We start from the raw sequence: 10,278 nt of genomic DNA, 5'->3' as shown, positions 1-10,278 counted from the left end.
GGTTCCATTCTCAGTACCATGTACCATGTAAGCTGATGTTGCTACAACTAAGTTCTCTTTTTAAAAAGCAATTGATGTATTTTATAAATTACCTTTTCACATATGCAAAATCTGTTTCTACTACAATGTTATTTTTACTAATGCCTTATTGTTGCACTCTTTGAATATCCTGCAGTGAATATATTAATCAGTTTAGGCTTAAAAATAAAAGCCAATTGGCTGAAAGGTCTGAAATATATAACCCCATAAAAACCATCCAATCAGTAATTGGTAAAGAGTATTTTAAAAATTGTTTTTAAACTCTGTGTAGATGACATTTTGTAGCTTTGTACATGTTGTTAATTAAGGGCATATCATTTTACACTCTAAAAGTATAACTGCTGAACTCAGGGGTGGGTAGACTTCAAAAAATATGTCTGCTGTAGAAATAACTTGAAAAAATTAAAACCATGGCCAGCCACCAAATTGTGGTCACTGTTTATACTGCTAGGTAGCAGTTACCACTTTTTAAAGACATATAAGCATTTTTCTTCCTTCTTGACTAGATACACATGCATTCTCACAGTGATCACTATCAATTTTACTAGTTGGCCTGCTTAACATGGATAGAAAAATCTTAGAATCATTCTTAGTTTTTAACTGCTTTTACTATCAGCATTGCAACTATAAGTTAGGTATTTTCATGTTTTACATAACAGCTTCAAACTGCTACTTAGCTTGACCATTTTTCCTCCAAGGGAGGGGCATAGGGAGAAATTGCTGTCCATGATACTGGTCCTCATAAAAAATGGCCTCTGACATTTACTCACCAAAGGAATTAATATACCAGGTCAAACATTACCAATGCTGTACTATAGATTAATAACCTCAGTTGAGGTTTTTTATAACAGTATTTTAACATACTACTGTATATATACAAATACCATAAAATAAATTCAAATGAAGTGGGGGAGAAGAGGAAAGCTAAACAATTTTAGTGTATTTTTGGTTCAAAGTGAAGAAAATATCCTAAAATACGGGACCATTGACCATTACTAATTCATGACAATTAACATTACCCCCTTGAATTTAGAAGCCATCAAATTCTTTTTTGCTTACATTTAATTATATTACATATAAATGTAAGCTACATTATTAAAAGTTGTGCGATGTTTATCTGGGTCACTGTTGACTTGGGGGCAAACTGTAGCTTTTAATAAGATGAATATCTTGCTCTAGTGTATATTGAAAGACAAGAATAAGAACCAGAATAACAAGCAGGTTGCATGAGATGAGCTGCTCCCTCCTCATTTGTTTAGGCCATTCTGCTCTGCCAGAGTTTTGTTAGGACAGTGATACACTCACTTCTTTATTTATGCAATTATGAAGTTGGTGCCCTTCCAGATATACATCAGTTCTATAGATTTTAAGGACAAAGATTGTTTTCAGTTTTGTAGGAAAAATTTTTAAAAATACATTTTGTGACTGATCTCTTAAGGAATTAATCTTTACTTCTAAAGAACTTACGTAATTTCTCCTTTTAGCCAACAGGGAAATAAATCCATTTTTAGGCCCTAGGAGAAAGTGATGACAGTAGTTTTTATATAGTCAGAGTTCACTTGGAAAAAGACCTTAATCCTTGCCGTTTTGAGTAGGTATATAAATATTTGTCATAAAAGTAGAGTAGTTTATTACTTTTTCCTGTCTGATTTTTAAATATATGCAAATACATATATCATTGGATACCTACAATGGATAATAAATTCTTCAGATTCTAAAATGGGTATCTAGTTGACTGCTCATTCCCAGATTACATCAAAGATACATAATGAAAATGATGAGTAGTATGAAAATGGTGTGTAACTATTGTCATTTCTGGTAATCAAGTTTTTTCTTCAAAAGCCTATTGTTTTTGAGAATTGAGATATTTAAAACTTGTCAAAACTTCATAAAAGTAGAACAGAAGAGGAGGTACTATGTATACAAAGATTTTTTTTAATAAAAAATTCAGTGTGACTAGTTCTAAGCCTTCATAGTTACTGCTGCTTATATTTCTGACTTTCATTAAAATTTTTGTACATAGCTGAAAGCTTAAAGTTTATAATTATAATTATGTATGTATGTAAACTAGTTTTCAAACAGTATTTTTTCTGAGGATTCATTATCAGTGTGCTGCAGGACTAAAGGTGTAGTTGAGTGGGTGCTGTGCTGGACGGGCCTTGAGTTTCATCTGCAGTAGGACAGAACAAGAGGAGACAGCTACAGAGCTGGTGTGTGTGGTGCTAACACCTCCGATGCCTGGCATGACTCAGCTCTGTGAAGAAGGTGTCGGTTCCACCAACTGTCCAATATTCTTTGCGATCCTTTTAAAGTTTTAATCTCTAATTTTCTTGGTTATGTCTATTTCATAGATGTTCGTTGTATTGTTTTTCAGCAGTTTCCTTTTCTGACCTCTAAGATTATTTTTTTAAGGTTAGGGAATCTAGAGAAGGAAAATAACTAAAATTACATCAGAAGAGTTTAAGAAATTAAAAAATATTTCTTCCTTTCAGTAAAATACATGGAGGTTTGGGTATCTAACTTCCTTTTCTCAGCAGGTGGTTAAATATGTTAACTGACGAAAACGAGCCATTCTGGTTGGTTTCTTTTGTAGCAGTCATGCCACTGTTGCAACAATGTTAGCCATAGTTTAGTTTTGCAGTATGAACATTGAGGAAATTGTGTTTTCTTTTGGGGTGGGGACTCTTCCAAAGCTTATTCATTTCTCAAATAACTTGTTTTTACATATAATTTTCTAAGCCATTTTAAGATTTGGGATTATTTTATGGAAGTTACTTGTGGGACATTTTTGTTTTCTCAGTATAAATTGTGTTTAAAGAAGATTCTAGGCATCATTATCTTTAGAGGCACTTGGAATCTAAACATATATTTCAAACTTACCTGTCTGTTCTGAAAGTTGAAGTACCATGATCCTGGTAAGTAAGGTATTAGTCTTGATTTTTATTCTTAGACTTGGTATTGAGACTTACTTTTGATGATGAGTCTCTAGGATGATTATATGGTTATCTTGAATTTTTTTGTTAATAGAATAGTATGGAGCTCTTTTGAATATGTGGGGGAAATGCTTGAGTAGAAGCTAGTCTTGACATACATGATGAACTTCTGTTGTACCCTTGGCATAAAGAGGTAACTGGGAAAAGAAGCTCAGTTCTTGTTCTGTTTCTTGGCATGTACACAGCCCGGATTTTAAGGAATAGTTGATCCTCTGAGTTATTTTCTTGAAGACAAAGCATATGATAAACTTTTCTAGACTTAACATGTGATGTAACTTGTCACACTTCTGGGAAGGTGGAACACCTTTGTGTCTTTTATAGCCTGAAACCAGACTCTTAAGGAACTTTGTAGATTTCATCAGATGCTATGAAAGTACAAGTCTCTTCATGGGTAATGACAGGTTGTTTAAATAAATGCAAAATTCTCAGGCACAAAATGAAATAATATGCGAATGGATTATTGAATTATCCAGTAGTCAAGAATTAAGTGCATGTTCAGGTCAGATTGAACCTGTTCATTTTCATTGCTGCCAGTTTTCTTTTGATGTTCATAAAGGTTGTGCATTTTATTAGGAATGGGAGCTTATGTTTGGATTTGAGTAGGGTGGATATATATTTTATAAATTCAAATTGCAAGCATGTAAAGTACTTTTTAAATAGAATATAAATGTTAAGATAGACAAATCTGTTATATATTTTTAAATACGTGTATCTTTTGTTAGTCGAATATAGGTTACTGTGTGCTTTATGGAATTGAGTAACTTTTAATAATAAAAGCAGTTGTCATTTGTTTTTTTCCCCCTGTATATTTAAGTACTAAATTGGATAGGTACTAGAATTCATTCATTTATAATAATGTGAAGTTTTATTTGTGTAATGGCTCTTTTGTAAAGAAAAACTAATCTTTAAAAGATCATGGAAGCAAGCATATCCATTTCCAAAACAGATGCAGTAGAATGAAGGTTATCACTAAAGCTGCTTATTTAACAGATCATCTTTATTCAGTAGTTTGACTAGTTTATCTTTACGCTTCAATGAACTAAATCCTGGCCAGATGTTACAGTGTGTGCTTGTAATCATGTCTATTCCAGAATCACTCGGGAGGATAAGTTCAAGAAGAGAGTGGTAATTTACTTAGATCTTGTCTCAAAATTTTTAAAGGGCTGGAGATGTAGCTCAATTGTATCTCCTTGCCTAGCCGGTGTCAGACTCTGGCTTCAGTGCCAGATACTGAAATAAAAATTGAATCTTATTAAAGACTGGCAAGGGAGGGGAATATAGGAAATTAGAAATTGAGACCTGGACACTTTGATTTACCATGAGTCTGATGTTGCTGAAGTTTAAAATGTGCATTTAGGGGCTGGAGAGATGGCTCAGCAATTAAGAACACTGGTTGTTCTTGCAGAAGATCCAGGTTCGAATCCCAACACCCACATGGCAGCTAACAACTGTCCATAACTCCAGTTCCAGGGGATCCAACAGTCTCTTCTGTCTTCCGTGGGCATTACACGACATGGGTGCACTTACCTGCACGCAGGCAATACACATATACCCATAAAATAAAAATATTTTTTTTAAATGTGCATTTAAGCTGGGCGTGGTGGCACACGCCTGTAGTCCAGTACTTGGGAGTCAGAGGCAGGCAGATCTCTGTGAGTTCAAGGCCAGCCTGGTCTACATAGTTCCAGGACAGCTGGGGCTATAGGGAGACCCTGTCTCAAAAAGACCAGAAAAAAAAAGTACATTTAATAAGGATACCATGTAAGGAATCCCTGGACGCTTTTCTGAGTCTGCCAAGAGATCATCTTAGCTAAATTAGATGGGTGACTCTGGAAGCCGCAAGAAGAGAGAAATGAGCAGAAGAAAGGGTACACTGCCTGTTATTCAGGCAGAGTGAAATTAAATATGCTCTGCCAGCACAGGTTTTTCTTTTCAAAGGATCTGCTTGTCCTCGGAGCACCTTAGTCAACTCATAGAGGGCCATAATACCATAACAGCCATAAAAGGGGGGAGGGGAGTGCCCACTCTTCTGTAAATAAACCCCCACTCTATGCTCTGTTAGCAAGCCCAGTTAAACTCGTTAGGATTTTGAAAAATAAACTAGTGGAAACCTTCATTATTCCACCAAAGTTGATGGCATGTTGGCAGATCCTTTGATCTTATGATATCTTATTCCTATCCCCCACTTAAACTTACACACAAACACATTTATGCTTCAAGTTATTTCTGGAAAAAGTGTTAAAAATCGCCTCTGAAATAAAAAAATTCCTATGTCACTAGGCTTAGTAGCTCATACCTTAATCCCAGCATTTATGAGGCAGAGGCAGGTTGGATATCCGAGTTTGAGCCCACACTCGTCTACTTAGCTAGTTCCAGGCCAGCCAGCGCTACATAGTGAGACCCTGTCTTAAGACCCTCGTATATCAATACACTGTTTTCCAGCCCTTGACAACTGGATTAGTAGCTGGTTAGATAAGTGTAGCAGCTTGCTTTTACTTTGATACTGCTCTCCGCTTACCATCTTAAAGTACTTCTCTACCACCAGTGGTAGGACTGGGTTTTCTCATTCGCTGAAGCATCTGAATGCCTGCGTGGGTCTGTTGAAGTCCTTCCCTCATTCCTTAGTATTGTCACACAAAAGTAACACATAGCATAATTAAAAGACAGCTGAACTGTGAAAAGTCAGGTGACACAGTTTTGTGGACTTGAATAGGTAAGTCCAAAGCCACAGTAGTTCTACATCTGCTTTGGTGAAAATCCCTCTCATTTTTTTGGTTGTGTGATTTTTAAAATATCAAAGACAGGCATGGTGGGAGTTCCTGTGCACCTTATAGTTGAGTAAGGAATGCAAAAAAAAATCTCCTTAGGAAAGATGAAATAAAAAGCATGAAAATATCTTCTCATGACTACCTTGCCTTTGAGGACAACATATATTGTAGGACGAGACCCTAAGTACAGATGGCTATGTCTTGCACATACTCAGCTCAACGTGATACTTTGAGTCCCTCCTTTCATCCCCCGCAAAGCAGATTTCTGTATCTTTCCGGTTGTAATTTAATAACATTGTTGTCCATTCCAGATATCCAGAGTCAGACACTTCACAGTCCTTTCTCACATTTTTTTCTCAAGTCCCCCTGGGTCTAAACTTAAAATATCTTCCTTTTCCACTTGGTGCCCTGCCCACCAGCGCTTTCAGTACCTGGCCCTGGGGTTGTGTCCCAGACAAGCCTTGTTCCAAAGTCAGAGCAACATAAGACTAATTTTACTAACATTCTTTCCTGTGTGTTGAAGGCCCAGCATCAGCTTTTCTTTATGTGCATGAGTGTTTTGCAGGCAAAACATTTTGTATGTATGTGCACCATGTGTGCAGAGGCTGGAAGAGGGCACGGACACCCCCCCCCCCCCCCCGGAGGTACAGTTAGTTGTGAGCTGTAGTGGTGGGAACAACCCTGGGCAGAGACCAGAGCAGGAAGTACTCTTTTTTTTGTTTAATTTTTACAAAAACTATTGAGAATTTCATACATGCATATAAGGTGTTTTGATCAAATCCATGCCCACTCCCTCCCCTCCCACATGCCCTCTTCTGAAGAGGTAACCCAAAATCTTTTAAGGATTAGATATAAGTTCCCAAATACTTTTGACATTTTTGGCCTTGGAACAGAGTATGTTGCTAACAGACCCAAGGACATTTTGACTTTTAGCCAAGAAACTGGCTACATTTTTGGGGGGTCTTTTTACCCTAACTGCCTAGCCAGTTCCTACCTCTTATTCTTATCACGCCATCCTCTGAAGGGTTTACAAATTGCCAGTAGGGAATAGGGACTCAGACCACTCTGGCTGCTTCCAACGCTGAACAGGGATGCAGAGTGAGGCAATTGGAGTACCCCTTCAGTGGGTCTATCTAAAAGACTCCCAAATTACATAACTTGTCTCTAAGGGGAGAAAGTCCTTGAATCATGTATGGGAGATGTGAAGGAGACGTAAAGGCAAGAGTAATTAGCATTACCAGTTCTAGACAGGGAACTAGAAAAAAGAACAGCAATTTTCATATGTTCATAAGAGAGTCCATTGGAGTTTCTTGATAGGGGCTTCCAAAAGCCTTGTACAGGAAGTACTCTAACACTGAACCATCTCTCCAGTCCCCAGCATCTGCTTTTTCTGAAGGTTGTGTTAAAATGTAGTTTAAGGGTTCAGTTATTAAGAGATAGTCACCTTTGTCCTGTTTCCTCCCTGCATCTTATCAGTCATGTATCCTTGTCCTCTGATAATAGGCAAAGCATTGCACCTGAATTAGTGATTCAAGCATATAGCACACAGTACCTAGCATATTGACTTTCAATGTGTCTTAAATTGGTCCTTTTTTTTTTTTTTTATATTTTTGGACAGGGTCTCCCTGTAGCCCCAGCTGGCCTGGAACTAGCTATGTAGACCAGGCTGGCCTTGAACTCATAGATCTGCTTCCCTCTGTCTCCCAAGTGTTGGGATTAAAGGCATGTGCTACCATGCCTGGCTTTAATCATACATATTTTTTTAATTTGTTGACTTTTTGTGTATTTCATACATAAAATCATCTTTATACCCCCTTTACCCCTTCCCCTTTGGTCTCCTCCCATACCCCCCCCCAATCCATACACTCTGTCATTTGTATCAAGGCCTATCATGTAAAGCTAGTGTCCTGAGATGTCCCTCAGTGCAAGTTAATCCACCGAGGTCCAGTCAGCCCATCTAGAGTCTCTCCCTTCAAGAAGATCATCTCCTCCCCATCCAGCAGCAATCAGCTGCAAAAATTCCTCGACCAAAAATGGGGCCTGCTGTCCGCTTCCACAGTTTTGTCTGCCTAAGTTTGCATGGGTCTTGTGCATGCTGACACCATTGCTTCAAGTTTGTATGAGAAGGGTCCCAGGTGTCCATAAGACTATTTCCATATGGTCCCGCACCTCCTCCCTGGCTCTGTGTGACCAGTGGTGTAAACTCTGTAATAATCTGTCTTGACAAAGAAGCTACCTTGTTGGTGACTGGGATACTTGTCTATAAATTTAAGGATCCATATTTTGCACATAGTAAGAAATCACATTTGCCTAGCTGTATGAGAGCCTTGGGGTTTTCCCTAGGATATATGACCTCTCCAGCTATGTGTATTTGGCTAGATTTACAGTACCAAACATGAGTTTTCTCCCATTGAGTGGGCTTTAAGTCCAATTAGGCAGCTGTTGATTTCCCCCAAGATAAAAGTGCCACTACTGCACCAAAGTCGTTTGCTGTGCTGGTCATTGATGTGGTTTTCAGGCCTTGAAGCTGGGGTTGGACCATTGTTTGATGCTCTCCCTTAGCAGCTTGCATAGTGCTCTCCACAGCTGTGAGAGTTGGCCTTCAGAGGAGATGACTTCAGGTCAGTTCCAGCTCCATTGTTCCAAATCCTATGTTCAAAATATGTCCTGTCTTACCATCAGGTTCTGGGAGGCAATCAAGGACTGCAATTTTGGCCAGCAACTCAAAGGAAGGTTTCTCCTGTCTGGCACTGTTTCTTGTTATGTAGTCTTCAGCTGTACTCACAGCTATACTCATGTAGGGATAGTGCATGTGTAATCTTTCAGTAGGTTTTTGGACTAAGATTCCCTCTGGTTTTTTAGTTTGGTTTTGTTTTTTGGTCTTTTTGAGACAGGGTCTCCCTGTAGCCCCAACTGTCCTGGAACTCACTAAGTAGACCAGGCTGGCCTTGAACTCACAGAGATCTGCCTGCCTCTGCCTTCCGGGTGCTGGGATTAAAGGCCTGCGCCACCACGCCCTGGCTCCCTCTGGTTTTTTTACACTAGCTAGGCACTCTCTTTCTCTGTCTTAGCCTCCCTCCCCGCCCTTCCCATTTAAAGTGTCCCCATTTCTCCCTTGAAAATTTTTGTATGTTATGGTTCTACCTCTTTTGAACTCCTTCTTCCTCTTTATTCCCATAGTTCTTTGTATAGCCCTCCTTCTCCCCCTCCCCTTTAACCACCCCCTTGTTACACATTTATCCCTTAGTAACACTTTCTCTTACTATTCTTCTCTCTCAGGTTCCTTCTTTCCCCTTACCTCCCTGGTTTCCTTCCTAATCCTATATTTTTGAAAGAAACATTCAGATGCCACCTATTTTGAACAGCTATCTAGACCACCCTGTGGAATGAAGTGTTAGAGCACAGTACCCTTTCCTGTCCCAGAGAATTTGAGAAAATTTCTCTTAAATAAATCAATTATTCATTGATTTTTTTAAAGGTGTTTGTCATCACTATCTTATCCCAAAGGCAAATTGCTTGTGTTGAATGTATAGCTAAGAATATAGATGTTTTAAAGTCAGTACATCTGGGGAACAGTGAATCATAAAGTTAAATCTGACATTCATGAAGACTAAAAAAACACATTAAAGGTGTACTTGAGCTTCTCTCATTGGCCAAGTAGGATGGTTTGTAGGAGAGTACAGAGATCTTGAAAAGGCTTATGTCAAAACGGATAAAAGTAGAAAAATGTATAGTGTAAAAAAAAAAAAAACCCACCATGAGGTGTAGGTAAATGATAGGATGATCACAGAAATGAATTGTTTGCAAAAATGACTTGAATTTGTAAACTGTAGGGGAGTTCCAGGGCAACAGTCCAAGTCAAAAGCACACAGGCCGGTGGACAAGAGCTAGGTGAAGGTAAGCACAGCTGCCTGGTGGGCTTACGGGAGTGAGATAATTGGAGTGAGATCCACTGTGGGTGGGTGAGAGGTGAGGATGTGGGCCTTCCGTTTTCACTGGCAGAGCTTTGCCCAGTACTCAGGCTGCTTGAAGCCTTGGGACATTTATTGATATGGGAGAAAACAGCCATGAAATTGAGCTCCAGTGTGAGCAGTGTCACAGAAAGTTGCCCAGGATAAAGCACAGACTGTATCCCGAACAGGTCCAACCCATTACCCCAATATCCCATCCAACAAGAAGCATTTAAAAAACTGGAACTGTAGGGCTACAGTATCACAGTAAAGATCAGCTCAGTAAACAAGCCTTGGTTTCAGATGCCCCCGCTGCAGGGGGCATTTCTTCAAACTAAAATCTGACTCTACTACCTGTAACAGATTAAATTGTGTCCTCCAAAAGCTAGGGGGAAGTCTTTAAATAACAGTCATGAAAAGAGAGTTCCTGAAGGTGCAGTTGCCGCAGGTGCACTTCAGGTGAGGCCGTGGGGCTGGAGAGATGGCTCAGAGATTAAGAGCACTGGCTGTTCTTGCAGAAGACCTGGG

The sequence above is a fragment of the Nannospalax galili genome, unplaced genomic scaffold (genome assembly GCF_000622305.1).
Source record: "Nannospalax galili isolate Female #2095 unplaced genomic scaffold, S.galili_v1.0 scaffold102, whole genome shotgun sequence".
Taxonomy (NCBI): domain Eukaryota; kingdom Metazoa; phylum Chordata; class Mammalia; order Rodentia; family Spalacidae; genus Nannospalax; species Nannospalax galili.
The sequence above is the reverse complement of the archived record's forward strand: the minus strand, read 5'-3'. Positions refer to the sequence as shown.